At 44.1% G+C, this 15,387-nt stretch overlaps 1 pseudogene; it reads right to left on the bottom strand.

Annotated features, from left to right (window-relative positions):
* Window positions 1-13,760: 13,760 nt before the first annotated feature.
* On the bottom strand, window positions 13,761-15,007 carry LOC110298053 (purine nucleoside phosphorylase LACC1 pseudogene; annotated as a pseudogene).
* Between the last annotated feature and the right edge of the window lie 380 nt (window positions 15,008-15,387).

The following is a 15,387-nucleotide window of genomic DNA, read 5'->3' as shown; positions in this document are numbered from 1 at the left end:
CACCTCCCCAAGGGTGCCACCATCCACGAGATGGACCTCTCAAGTCAATCATGAAAATGTTTCTGGGTTTTGGTTAATTTGTGTGTGTGCAGGTTTTATATTTGCAATGTGCTTTAATGATAAAGTTTAAAATTAAAAAAGAAAGAAAGAAAATGCCTCTATAGACTTCCTTATAGACTAATTTGATAGAAGCATTTCCCCAATTGAGGCTCTCCCTTCCCAAATAAATCTGACCATTGTAAAGGTGACAAAATTAACTAGTCAGTTACTCTCTAGAACTTGACAGTAAAACCCTATTGATGAAGACCCCACATATTTGAGTCATAGAACAAGGAGAGCTCTAGTTGGTGTTGACACGAAAATGCCATCGCTACTGGATCATTGTCATAGACTACAAAGGTGCTGTGCATACTGCTGAAGAAGAGTGATCATCAGTCTCATCCAAGTGTGAACCCTGGCCTAGAAAAATATACAATCATGGCATAGACATCATGGAAACGAACAAGTTCTTTCTGGTTGGATTTAAATCCACTCCACAGGATGAAACCCATACCTGGCACCACTATTAGGCCAAGAACCCATAGCTAGAAAGGTTATGGGCCCTATGTGAGAATCTACTACTAATATTCTGCTAAATGTACATATCATCAAATTGATATCATCAAGTCCTTGCTTCTATGTCTTTCATGAAATGATGGACTTTAATTTGGAATTGAGCCAAATAAACTGTAATTGTAATAAATTTTAATAAAATGAAAATAAATGTGCATAAAAATTTTAAAGAAAATCAGTTAAGATTACTATATGGAAAGCTGCAATGTCCTTTTCAGAGCATTAGAAAGAGTTCTGTGGTTTCTTGTAAAATATTATAAATTAAACTTATCCCCATCTAGCTTCAAATGAATGAGACTCAAAGAATGATATTTATTTATTAGGCTCTGTGCAATTACTGGGAGATTACCCCTAATCTAAATCTCTAATGCTAGTCTGGCTACTTCCCCAACTCTGCTCCCCAAATACTTGCTGTTTAAAATTCTCTGGATTATCTTTGCTCCAGCAGTCTGGTGTCCTGGGGAGGCATTTCACTCTGGCACATGCTGCTGGTCCATCATGAGCTCTGTCTAGAGCCCTCCTGTTCTGTCTCCTCCTCCTCCTCCTCCTCCTCCTCCTCCTCCTCCTCTTCCTCCTCCTCCTCCTCCTCCTCCTCCTCCTCCTCTTCCTCCTCCTCCTCCTCCTCCTCCTCTTCCTCTGTGTTCCCCACCTCTCTCCTTCTCCTTGCGGTCTCTACCTACAAATCCCAGTGCAGTGATTCATACTCCACCTCTATTCCCCCGGTAATTGGCTGTAACAGTTTTATTTAACCTATAGTTTTACATTGGGGATCAAAGTTTACACAACAAAGGCAGGCATATGTAATGCTCTGCTAGTCTTGGAACATTTAGATCTTGGGGTACAGAATTAGTATTTGAATACAAGCACCACCAGCCCAATCCCCTACAATTTCCCCTTTTGTCTAAACAAAAGGCTTTTTTCTTTTGTAATAATAAACAACATACAAAAGAACAATTTATGAGGCTGGGCGTGGTGGCGCACGCCTTTAATCCCAGCACTCGGGAGGCAGAGGCAGGCGGATTTCTGAGTTCGAGGCCAGCCTGGTCTACAAAGTGAGCTCCAGGACAGCCAGGGCTATACAGAGAAACCCTGTCTCGAAAAACCAAAAAAAAAAAAAAAAAAAAAAAAAAAGAACAATTTATGAAAACTATTAGGTAAGAGTTACATTCAGAAATTCTAGTCAGTTTGTATTTGGCTGTAGGAATACTCAGGTTGGATATTGTTATTGGACTCTTATGGTTTGTATAGTAGTTTGGGAGGGGTGTTCTTCATTCTAAACAGAGTCAACTCCTATATTCTGTGATCCTAACAATTGTCTACTGTTGGCATATACTTTTTTCAACCTACTCTAATATGGGTTCAACTTTCCCTCTAGCTCACCACCCTCCAGAGATAGTAGGAAAGAAAGGTTATCAGGATGCAGAAGTGGACCTGTTTAGAAATAGTTCTTAGGGGCAATTCGAATCTTCATTGTTCTTAGTCCAGTCCATTAGCAAACACCAAACACAAATCAGCAGCTGCAGACCAGTCCACTCAGCAGCCACCACACAGGAATCAACTGCACTCCACACCACTCGGCAGTTACCACATATGAATCAGCAAGAACAGTTCAATCCATAAGAAACCTCAAGGTTCACCAACTGGCCTGAGTCCAAGGAAGCAGCAAGAAGCTGCACAGGAAAAGTTCTTTGGTTGAGTTTCTCTCTATGAAGTCACCACAAGCAAAACTCAGCAATGCAACCAATGTAAGGCAAACCAATACATGCGTGTGTTCAGCAAAGAATAGCAAGGCAGAGCTAAGTGAACCAATGCTGGAGCTCCCACTGTCTGTGGGGTCATATTTATATTCCTTCTAAACATTCTGTATCCTTTCAAAACATTCTTTCACCTGTGTCTGCTTTAGCAAATATTCTTTCATGTGTCTGCTTTAGCAAAATGTTCTTTCACCTGTGTGCTCCAGCAAAACATTATTTGACGTAACTGCCATTCCAAAGAAACCAAGAGTTCCCACTTCAGTATACTCCTTGTAAGGTTACTAGATTAACCCCTCTAGGTCAAGTAAGACTTGGTCCATGAACTGGGGCATAAGAAAAGGAGTAGTTTATCTACTTAAGTGGGCAGATTAACCTACCTGCCATTGGTGCAGATGTACTTGTATCCATGAGTTTATTTTCCATGGCTGCAAATGAACATATGTTTAGAGCAGATATATAACTACCCAGCAGCAATATCTATGAACCATGGCAATGACCAGTGTGACTAGATATCCATAAAGGTCCCTAAGTGACACATGGTGGTGGTCACCAATGGCTATCTAATTGGATATGAGGCTCACTCAATAAGAAGAAAACCATTTCTGGTACTAGAAACTTAGCCAACTTCCCAGACACAGGACGTTATGAACCTTGGAAGATACTACCACTGCTTTGCTAGGCCAGTTTTTTTTTTTTTAATTGGCATGCTCTGTCAAGGCAACCACTTGAGCCCTTTGAGCTGATTCAGTTTTCAGAGTTCACTCTTTCCTATTTCTGCCAAAGAGAGAATGGCATATCTTGTTCAGTACACTCCTATGTTATCAATCAGGTAAGATCCATAAGTGAACTATATTATTACCATGTAATGGACAGGTGTCCCTTGCAAGCTTTGATATGTAGAGCTAACTGGTCAGTGTAGCACAACCATGTGGCATGTGGCATCTCAATGTTGTTATAGTGAGAAATAGAGGCAGTGACATTAAACAATGACAGAGGGGCTCCATAAGAAGCCACTGACTGACAGAGATTTCTGGGTCTGGTTAGAGCTGAAGAGAGGCTTCTACTGAGTGTAGAACATAGCCGGTTAAAAGAGATCACAGAGGAACTTCCCTGGGATCTTTAAGAAGCATGGTGGTTGCAGATAGGTAGCTCTCATATGTGGGAACAAAATTCCAGAAACAGCCCTACTGACTACAGGGTCTATTTGATATCCATAGTTTGGATATTCATTCCTTGTGTATCTCTGTTCTCCATGTACAAATAATAGTTCATGGTTAGTATACTCTAATGCTGGTATACTAAAAAGTCTTTCTTTAATCTGAGTTGCACAACATAGCCTTCTGGGGTGCATTTAAGGATGCAGGTTGATCTACTTTTGGAGGAAATACAGTTTTCTTTTCATTAAAAAATTGTCAGGTATAGTTTTGGCAGTATCCTGTCTGTCCTGAAAGTCCTAAGAACTGTTTCCTTGATTTGGTGTTGGGAAAGTTAGAAATGCAATAATTTTGTCTGTGTTAACAGCCTTGTTGCAGGTACTAAGAGTTTTAAATATTCTGCTCCAGTCTAGTAAAACTGAAGTTTATTTTGGGACACTAAAGTCCTTTTGATGCTAATGGCTCAATGGATAGAAGCTATCAGTCCATGGAAACAGATTCTTGGGAAGGGGAGGGAACAGACTGCACTTACCCCACACTGCCCCCAGGGTGGGTTGTAGGGAAGTATAATGTACTGCCCTGGGGTGAGAAAGCCAGAGATGGCTCAGAGCTCTGTTCCTGAGCTGTAACAGGCCAGGGCCATGGGGTTCTCAGACTCTTGGACATCCAGGTGCCGCTGGGAGTTGTGGAAGAACAGAGAACGGAGCCAGTTGCCAACAGCCTGAGAATGGCATCTAGCTCAGGACTCAGAGTGGGCTGGGGAGGGGAAGCTCTGGCCTGTCCTTAGCTTGGCAGTGCCAAGCTTGGTGGAAGTTGTAGCTGAAAGCACAGAGAGGCCATCTATGGGAGAATAAATCTGTGACTCTGTAGACAAAGGCCTTCCCCAGGTTCCCCAAGGTGGATCTTGGTGGATCTTGACGAAAGAGACAGTCCATGGTTCTAAGCAGTTTATTGTCATGGCAGAAAATGGATGTGTAAAGCCACACCTCACTGAGATTAAATACCTTTTGCAGGGAGGAATTGTGAGACCCCGACTTAGAGCGTTTCTCCCTAGAAGGTAAAGCCCCTGTACGTTCCCCAAACTTGTTTTCCCTGATCTCTAAAAATACAGCCAGAAAGAAGCTCTTTGTTCTCTATAGCCAGCAAAAAAGTCTTTTTGTTTCTGAGCCTTACAGCCAGAGATTTGATAATTGTAATTTTACCAAGGACATCTGGGCAGAGAAGACCACTCCTCTCAACTCTTCCCAACTCTCCTCCCAACTCCTCCCAACTCTTCCCAACTCCTCCCAATTCCTCAGCTAGCTGTTAAAAGCCCCCTACTGTTACCCTGCTCAGGGTCGAACTCCCCTGCCCTGCATGGCGGAGGGAGTTTGTCCTCAGCTAGCTGATAATAAAACCTCTTGCAGTTTGCATCAGGTGTGGTTTTCTCTCAAGTCTTTGGGGTGCTGGCCAGCTCATCCTGGAACTTGAGCGGAGGCCAAGCTTCGGGGGTCTTACATGTGGGGGTTCGCCTGCCGGGATTTGTGGCCTACCCCAATTCTCAGAGACCCCTCTTGGAGGTAGGATCCTGTCTTTGTCTCTCAACAGGGTGTCACTAGAGACATAGCAGAGGGACCAGACTCAACCACTGCGCTGCTTTTATGTACTTATGGCCCTCCTCCAGAGGACCCCGGACAATGGCAGCCCCTTCAGTATTGGCCTTTTTCCTCCTCTGATCTCGATAATTAGAAGGCAAATCATGCCCCCTTCTCTGAAAACCCCTCTAGCCTTACTAATCTAATGGAATCTCTCATGTTCTCTCATCATCCCACTTGAGATGACTGTCAACAGCTTTTACAGGTTCTTTTCACCACAGAGGAGAAGGAGAGAATTCTGCTGGAGGCAAGAAAGAATGTGCTGGGGGCCAATGGACAGCCGACACAATTTCTGAATGAAATAGATGCAGGCTTCCCTCTGACACGTCCTGACTGGGACCCTAACAGGCCTGAAGGTAGGGAGCAGTTGACAATTTTCCGCCAGGCTCTGGTAACAGGACAGAGAGGAGCTGACAGGCACCCCACCAATTTGGCTAAGGTAAGAGAGATCCTACAAGGGGAAAAGGAGCCCCCAGCAGTCATTTTAGAGTGCCTCTTAGAAGCATACAGGCGTTACACTCCCTTTGACCCTACATCAGAAAGCTAGCAGGCGGCGATGGCCATGGCTTTCATTGGGCAGTCTGCTTCTGACATTAGGAGGTTACAGCGTCTAGAGAGTCTGAAAACATTATCTTTGCAAGATCTGATTAAGGAGGCAGAGAAAGTGTACCATAAGAGAGAGACTGAAAAAGAAAAAGGAGAAAGAGAAAAGAGAGAGGCTGAGGCAAGAGAAGATAGAAGGCAAGATAGAAGGCAAGAAAGAAATTTAACTAAGATTTTGGCTACATTCGCAGGTAATAAGGAAGTTTATAGAAAAGGTAGAGGAAGTAGGCAGACAGGGTACCTGGGCAACACAGGGCCGAGAAGATCTCAGAACTCCAGAGGACCTTCACAACCACCTCTAGATAAGGACCAATGTGCATACTGTAAAGAAAAGGGACACTGGGCAAGAGACTGCCCCAAGAAAGAGACAGATACCAGATCGCCCAAGGTCCTTACCCTGGAAGATGATGACTAAGGGAGATGGGGCTCGACCCCCTCCCCGAGCCTAGGGTAACCCTAACTATAGAGGAGACCTCCACGGATTTCCTTGTTGATACTGGAGCTGAGTTTTCAGTCCTGACAGAGCCACTGGAGAAATTGAGGAACAAGAAAACCATAGTAATCAGGGCTACTGGTCAGAAACATACTCTTGGACCACTGATAGGAAAGTTGATTCAAGAAGAAGCCAAGTAACTCATTCCTTCCTCGTTATTCCTGAATGTCCCACCCCATTGTTGGGGAGAGACTTACTATCAAAATTAAAAGCCCAAATAAGCTTCTCTTCGGAAGGAACTTCAATCTCTTGGCAAGCCCCTATCTCTATAACTTTAGCTTTAAAATTAGAAGAAAAATATAGATAACATGGACCTCAAGCCCCATCGAGAAAAGTACTAGAAGGGATCTGGTTAGAGAGATATCCTCAAGCCTGGGCAGAGACTGGGGGTATGAGAGAGGCAAAGAGGGTGCCCCCCATCGTTGTGACACTAAAAACTGGTGCGACTCCTATCGGGATATGACAATACCCCATGAGCAAAGAGGCCTGAGAGGGCATCAGACCTCACATTCAAAGGCTCTTAGAACTAGGTGTTTTGGTTCCTTGTCAGTCTTCCTGGAATACTCCATTGCTACCAGTTAAAAAGCTTTGCCACCCTGGCAGCCCCATTCTACCCCCTTACTAAAGAGACTGGGACTTTCTCATAGACCCCCATACACCAGGAGGCCTTTAAAGAGATTAAAAAGGCCATGCTTAGTGCACCAGTCCTAGCCCTGCCGGACCTGACCAAGCCTTTCACTCTCTATGTAGACAAAAGAGCAAGAATAGCGAGAGGGGTCCTGACCCAAGCTCTGCTGGGGCCATGGAAACGACCTGTGGCCTACTTGTTAAAAAATTAGACCCAGTGGCCAATAGATGACCTTCTTGCTTAAAAGCTATTGCTGCTGTGGCACTACTTCTCAAAGATGCTGACAAACTGACTCTAGGTCAATGAACTATAGTGGTAGCCCCCAATGCCTTAGAAAGCATCATTAGACAACCGCCTGATTGCTGGATGACTAATGCTCACATGACCCATTATCAGAGCCTCTTACTGACTGAGAGAGTGCAGTTTGCACCCCCTGCTATCCTGAATCCTGCCACCTTGCTGCCGGAAGCCAACGACTCCCTACCAGTGCACCAGTGTATGGACATCCTGGCAGAAGAAACCTGAACTAGGAAAGACCTCACTGACCAGCCATGGCCAGGCTGCCCCACCTGGTACATGGATGGTAGCAGCTTTTTGGTTAAAGGTAAGCGAAAAGTGGGGGCAGCAGTGGTCAACGGAAAACAAACCATCTGGGCCAGCAGCTTGCCTGAAGGGACGACAGCCCAGAGAGCAGAGCTAATTGCACTCACCCAAGTCTTGTGGCTGGCAGAAGGGAAGAACATAAATATCTACACAGACAGCAGGTATGCTTTCGCCACTGCTCACATACATGGGGCGATCTATAGACAAAGGGGGCTACTCACATCTGCTGGGAAAGATATTAAAAATAAAGAAGAAATCTCGAGCCTATTAGAAGCCATACAGTTGCCCAAAAAAAAAAAAACCCAAAAACCAAAACACAAAAAACAAAAAACAAAACAAAACAAACAAACAAACAAACAAAACAAAACTGGCCATCATACTTTGCCCCGGTCACCAGAAAGGCCTTGATGCCATAGTGAAGAGAAATCAGATGGCTGACCTGGCTGCCAAACAGGTGGCCCTAAGAGCTATGATCCTCAGAGCTAGAGAAAAAAAAAAAAATAAAGAACTTAAGGACCATTATGAACTCAAAGACGCAGGCTTTGACTACACTCCAGAACATCAGGAACTAACAGGCAAAATACCTGAGATATGTGGGTATACTCCCCAGGGAGTGGTTAAGACCCAAGATGGTCTCTCCTTCTTGCCCACCAAAGAAGGGCAACAATATGTAGCCAATCTACACCGGCTCACGCACTTGGAAACTAAGAAGCTCAAAAAAATTGTTAAGAACTCAAACTACTATGTTATAAAACTGTCCGACGTTGCCCAGAAGATTGTTAATAAATGCCAAGCCTGTGCCCTCACCAATGCCGGGCACCACAAGAATGCCCCCGGAAGGCAGCTAAGAGGTGACAGGCCAGGGACATACTGAAAAGTAGATTTTACTGAAGTTAAACAAGTCAAGTACAGTAACAAATATCTATTAGTTTTTATAGACACTTTTTCAGGGTGGGTCAAAGCCTTCCCCACTAAGAAGGAGACCGCCAATGTCATGGCAAAGAAGATATTAGAGGAAAATTTCCCAAGATTTGGCATCCCTAAGGTACTTTCATCAGACAATGGCCCCTCCTTCGTTGCCCAGGTAAGCCAAGGGTTAGCCAGACAATTGGGGATCGATTGGAAGTTACATTGTGCTTATAGACCCCAGAGTTCAAGACAGGTAGAGTAGATAAATAGAACATTGAAAGAAACCTTAACTAAATTGGCTTTAAAGACCAGCAGAAAAGATTGGACAGCTCTCCTTCCATAGCCTTGTTCCGAGTACGGAACACCCCAGAGAAATTTAAACTTACATCCTTTGAACTCCTCCATGGGGGACCGCCCCCCTTAACAGAAGCAGGGAGAATGTTTGGCCCTGATGTTCCTTTTTCCCAACCCCTGCTAGCTTGCTTGTAGGCCCTAGAACTGGTCAGAAAAGATGCCTGGGAATTGCTGAAAAAAAAAAACAACAACAACAACAACAACAAAAACGTACGAACCAGGAACCACTGCGGTGCCACATAAATTTCAAATAAGAGATCCTGTCCTGGTGCGGCACCACGGTGGTTCTGGCAACCTTGAACCCAGATGAAAAGGACCCTACCTGGTGCTTCTGACAAGTCCCGCCGCTGCTCCTTTAGCATGCACCCGGCTTCCCCTCCCAGCCCCACCACAGCCCACTAGCCCAGCCCTGTGCACAGGAACCTCCTCCCTACCTCCTACCACTGACCAGAGACTCTTTAGTCTCATTAGAGGGGCTTCTGAGGCTCTCATTGTTACAAATTCTAAAGCTGTGACCTCATGTTGGCTTTGTTTGACAGCTGGGCCAGAGGTTTAATTTTCCTAGTTCTAAGATTAGAACTATGTACTAGAAGGAGTGGGGAATGTAAGACCCCCACTTAGAGCATTTCTCCCTAGAAGGTAAAGCCCCTGGACGTTCTCCAAACTTGTTTTCCCTGATCTCTAAAAATACAGCCAGAAAGAAGCTCTTTGTTCTCTATAGCCAGCAAAAAGCCTTTTTGTTTCTGAGCCTTACAACCAGAGATGTGATAATTGTAATTTTACCAAGGACATCCAGGCAGAGAAGAACACTCCTCCCAACTCCTCCCAACTCTTCCCAACTCCTCCCAATTCCTCAGCTAGCTGTTAAAAGCCCCCTACTGTCACCCTGCTCAGGGTCGAACTCCCCTCCCCTGCCCTCAGTTAGCTGATAATAAAACCTCTTGCAGTTTGCATCAGGTGTGGTTTTTCTCTCGAGTCTTTGGGGTGCTGGTCAGCTCATCCTGGGACTTGAGCGGAGGCCCAGCTTCAGGGGTCTTACAGAATGTCTGGGAAGGGAAGCTTATTGGCTAAGGCCTCTAGGTATCTCAGCGTGAAAAACTCTGTTTTGGGCCTATATGACCATAGGATACTTTTATGTGAGAAGCATGGCATGTGTTCTAAGTCAGGAGTCTGGCAGGGACCTGGAAGTCACCTAAGCCTCAGATGTGTGTTCACAATCTACTCTACCTTACCAAACTCCTGGCATGCTTTCACATCCCACAAGAAGTTACTTTTTAATTTTTTTTATTTAATTTTTTTTTTGAGCCAGGTGGTAGGTCTGGTAACAAGAATAGCATTATCCACATATTATGAGAGGATAAATCTTTGTAGGAAAATAAATACACCCAATGAGATTTACAGACTAAAATAAGAGGGGCTTGTGTATAACTCTGAAGAGTGACTCTATGTGCATTGATGGAAAAAGCAAAAACCACTGGATGAAAAGGGCACTCTATTGGTCTACTATGGTGAATGCTGTGCTTATATCTGTGAATAATAGGTAGAAGTATATGGATCAGGCATTACTGGGCCCTGGGACAGTCTCTAATTGCCCTTGGGTACTTAAGAAACTGCCAACCTGTGCAATTTAGCTTTCAAATAGGAAGAGACAGCCAACCTGTGCAATTTAGCTTTCAAAGAGGAAGAGCTGGGATATTACAGGGACTGGTGAGAGGAATAATAGGTGTTGTTTAATCCATGTTCCCATAGTGGATTTATACCAGCAGTAGCTTTGCCTTGTCTGGTGTCAGAAAAGAGTTTAGAATGACTTATTTATCTCTGTCTCAATAGAGGTAGCTGTGTGAATTCTTCCAATATTCATGGAGAACTGGAACCCTGACAGGTAAGACATGAACAATGTTATATCATGTTTTGGTCAGTGAGTCTTAGAAAAGTACCATTGTCTTAGAAGGAGTGATGTTAGTGGGTCACAGAAGTCTAAAATCTGGGGCTTGAGAGGTGGCTCAGTTAAGAGCACTCAACTCCCAGCAACTGCATTGCTTACCACCATCTATAAAGGGGTCTGTTGCCCTCTTTTGCCATGCAGATAATGCACTCACATACATAAAAATAAATAAATCTAAGAAAGGAAGAAGGTCTAAATTTGGCTTTCAGGTCATTTTCATTTCTTTATTTGCCTTTTTAGGAGAAGAAAACGTATATTATGAAAACACAAGAAACTTTAGCCAAAAAGATGTATTAAGAGGCTGGGGAGAGAGCTTAGTGGGCCAAGTGCTTGCTATGTAACCACGAGGACCTGAATTCAACCCTCTAACACCCATTTAGAACAGGAGAAAAAGAGAGAATCTTTGGAGCACTTTTATGAAAAGTTAGTCTCAATGAGATTTAAGAAGGGTTTTATACTTGCTCTAGTCATCTCTTGGGTTTATAACAATTCTTTTAAAATTCTCAAGTTTTTTTTCAACAATAAAAACAAAGCCGTTTTGATTTTGAAGACTACAGAGCTCTTGTCTAGCTGTTAAGCTATTGGAGTTGTGAATTCATGAATTGAGTGATTTGATTTTTTTTAATGGCCTCTTTTTAAAAGTTTTGGGAAGTCAGTTTGAAAATTGGCCCAGTTGGATTGGTGCCACCTGACAGGCATAGCAACTCTTCATCAGAAAGGCGATATTAGGAAAGTTGTTTCTTGGAAATTTACATCCTCTATAGTGGAGTATTATTTAAAACATTTCTCAATCTCCCCGTGGTGGCAGAAGATACCCAGCTGCTCAGTGCCAGTCTCACTGCAACAGATTCCACTACAATGAACAAGTATTTGATGGAGAGCTGGGAAAGACAGGAAAATGGAAGCCAGTGCTGTGCTACAGAGAGGTGGAACTGGAGGCGGGATGCTGGTGACAGGCAAGAGGGATGGTTGAGGACAATAGGTTGTCATCACCTGAGGAGAAAAATGGCTTCCCTTTGTTTCTGGCCTGAAAGGGTCAGAGCCGTTAACTGGGAGAAAGTTCAGGGGTCGACCCTCCTGAAAGGGAAGGATGTCCCAACATGGCTTTCTGTGAGCCAGAGTTTTTCCTTGTTCCTAGTCAAGAGTTAATATTTATTATGAGAGGAGGATGTCCTTGGGCCTGCAGATAACAGTTTCTTCTTCTGAAGTTCGTTCTTGTTATGAGAAAATGACTCCAAAAATGATAATATTGTCTGCCAGGAGCAACTAAGTAAAAATGTTATTTTTTTGAGCAAAAATTGCAAAGTCATACCCCATGTTTTTAAGCTGTAGAAATCAGTAAAGCTTTGCTACTTGCCACCAGAGTGGCAGTCTGTCTGTTTCTTTAAGGTGTTTGCGAAGCTGGTCTTCGTCAATCACCCAGTGGCATCAGCTTAGGCAGATGCAGACTCAGTCCCCAAACTGTCTCCTGCCTTAGGATTCCCCTTGGCTCTGAGCAGCAACAGAAGGTAGAAAGAAAGAAAGAAAGAAAGAAAGAAAGAAAGAAAGAAAGAAAGAAAGAAAGAAAGAAAGAAAGAAAGAAAGAAAGAAAGAAAGAAAAAAAGAAAGAAAGAAAGAAGAAAGGTTCACTTTGTGAATTGGGCCTCCTTGAAGAACCACTGTGGTTAATGATACTACTGGAGACCATGTTGGTATCTGTGGTCCATACTATGGCCCCGGGCATGTTATAAGATCAATGTGGTCCTAGGCAGTCTGTACCTTGCCTGATGCCTGGGACAGGGCGTGGTGGTGGTGGTGGTGGGCGCCGTGGGAGGGGGGCCTGAGACCATGTTGAGGCCCATGGTACTGAAGCCCATGCAGATGTATGTGGTCTGGTAGAGCTGGCCCTGTCCCTCACCAGCCCACACCACTGTGGTACAGGAGGTGGCATGAGTGCAGAAGAGCTGGCCACTCCCCTCTCTGGTGACCTCTCTGGTCTCCTCGGTTGATGGCTTCTGGCATAGATGCAGGCTGAGAAAGGCTCCTCTCTTGGGGAATGACCACTAAGAATTTGACCTGCTCCAGTGAGTACATGGACAACATAAAATAGAGTTTTTTGGTTTTTTTGGGTTTTTTTGGATAGGCACCTCACTATGTATCCAAGGTTACCCTCAGACTGATATCTCCCTGGCTCTCTACCTCTTTAGTGCTGGAATTGCAGGTGTGTGCCAATGGGCCCTGGTGTTTCTTTCCTCCTCCTCCTCCTCCTCCTCCTTCTTCTTCTTCTTTTTACATACACACAATATTTTATTTAGCCATAATGAAATTGTCAAACTTGTAGGAAAATTGATGGATCTGGAATTATTTTATGCTGAGCAAAATAATCCAGACTCAGAATAATAAACACTGCATGTTTTTTCTTATATATAAATATAAATTCTAACTTTTGATGTTTATATAAATATATGTATATATGGATATGTAAATTTGTGGACATAAATGTAGATATAGGTGTTGAAACTAGAAAGGGCACATAAAAAAGAGGATTGAGCAAGGGAGAAGTAATAAAACACATGAGACAGGAAAGAGGGGCTACTGGGAGTTGAAAGGGTACACAAGGCACCAGGGAAAGGGAGGGAAGGATCAGCAAAAACATGGTGCTTGGGAATGCCACAAGGAAACCTAGTATCTTATAAGGCAATTAAAAATACATATTTAGAAGGAAACACGTATCTCCCTGCTGCATTGGATTCAAATGAGGAAGGTGCCTTCGTTTCAATTCACTGTGCTGAGCTCCATTCCTAGACAAAAGCTGGCATCTACTGTACTGAACTGAACAGACGTGGCCTTGATTTATAGATAAATACAGAGAACGAACTTCAGGCATGGCATCACACTGATTTTTTTCATCAGTTATCATAAGAATTAGACCAAGATCATTGGGCTTTGGGTAACAGTGAGAGCATGCCCTAAAGATGAATTATCTTTTGTAATCCTCATGGTTTTATATAAATCAAAAAGCTAAATACTTTCTTTTGTAGCCAGTGTGGAAGGATGCAGGAAACATTTATGCAAAATTCCAGCCAAGGACCTCATTCTCTAAGGGATATGAAGCCTATCTGTGTACCGAAGTTAAGGCCATTGAGGACATGGGAGAAAAACTTCCCAGGATGGCAGGACGTGCAGAGGTCAAGATCTTCCTTCTAGTCTTGAATAGTCTGTGGAAGAATTCCTCCTTGTACTGGAAGAATCCTGTCAACATAGGGTCTCGGTGAGTCAAACTGTCTCACACATGAAGGATGAAGATTGTGAAATGAGATGCAGAATCCTTGGGAAGAGTATAGCAGCAAGATCCACGGAAGGTCCCAGAACAACAATAATGTCTTCCCATCACAGCCATATTCTGCTATTATAGCATTCACAGTAGCCATAGCCACACCCAACAAAGTACCTTTCCAGCCAGAGTGAACAACCCCACATGCCTTTTTCACAGGATCTGAAAAAACTATAGGTATACAGTCCACACCAAGAGCTGTGATTGTGACTCCTCTGAGTTGTGATTACTCCATCATAAGATTCGGGCTCCTTCTTCCCCATAACCCATACTTCATTGGCATGATCAGTCTTTATTCGGTAAAATTTCTCTGCATTAAATCCTGCAGCATTTGCCAACCTATGAACATTTTCTTGAACAACCACTTTGGGATCTCTCCATTTTGAACTACTGAAAAGACTGAGTGATCTGAGAGTGGGTATGTAAGATATGCCACTTCTCCATGTAGTAACTCCATGTAGGAAGATGTCTGAGATCAGAGGAGATGTGACAACAGTTAGGTCCCCTTTCGGCGCTGGCAGGCTCACATTTCTATTTCACTCTGGATGTCTTCTAGTTCATGAGTTGTGGTCACGTTTATTCCAGTGGATGGTTTCAAAAGGCTATCCCCCCAAACTACCTGTAAATCTTCAAACTCAAATTCATACACCTTCATGAAGAGTTGGTCAACATAAGCCTTCATTAACAGTTTCCTGTGCTCAGGGACAATCACTTTAATGCAGCTCAGATTTTCTTCATTAAATTTTTTGTTTAATTGTATACAAAGAGGCAGCCAGTCTGGGATTACTAACAGTCTCGAATTTTCCCATGAGACGTGAAAAGCCATTTCCTGTTTCCAATTCACAGAAGCCATATTCGCCATCCTTTTCCTTGGTGGCATTACTGCAACCTATTATACAAAGGAACTTGGCCTTGGGAGCATGGTGGTAGTGAATATTATCCAGTGTCTTCAGTAACGTCTCACGACAGTTTTTCTGAGAGTTCAATCAGGACTGCTTCTGCCATTCTTCAATCAGGCACACATTTTCTTCCAGGTTCTTATGCCATATCAGCTTTAGCATACATACTAAGCTGAGCAGTATCAGCAAATCTTATTTTGAGGGTTGCCTCAGCAGCCTTGAACTGGCTCTGTAGACCAGGCTGGCTTCGAACTCACAGACGCCCTCCTGCCTCTGCCTCCCAAGTGCGTGGGGCCGCTTCCCGCGCTCTCCTCGGCGGCCGCGAGCTGGGGTGTGAGCTGCAGCCTCCGCGAACGAACCCCGGCGTCCCCAGAAGTCGTCCTCCCGCCTGCCTCACCGCGTCCTGGGCCTCCCGGGGGCCTTGGGTTCCCGGAGGCCGTGCGCCCGGATTCGGGTGTTCCCGCCACGGCCGCAGAACGGCGCCCG

Source organism: Mus caroli, unplaced genomic scaffold, assembly GCF_978045245.1.
Source record: "Mus caroli unplaced genomic scaffold, Mus_caroli_1 scaffold_8, whole genome shotgun sequence".
NCBI classification, from domain to species: Eukaryota; Metazoa; Chordata; class Mammalia; order Rodentia; family Muridae; genus Mus; species Mus caroli.
This window is presented reverse-complemented; position numbering and strand designations above follow the sequence as displayed.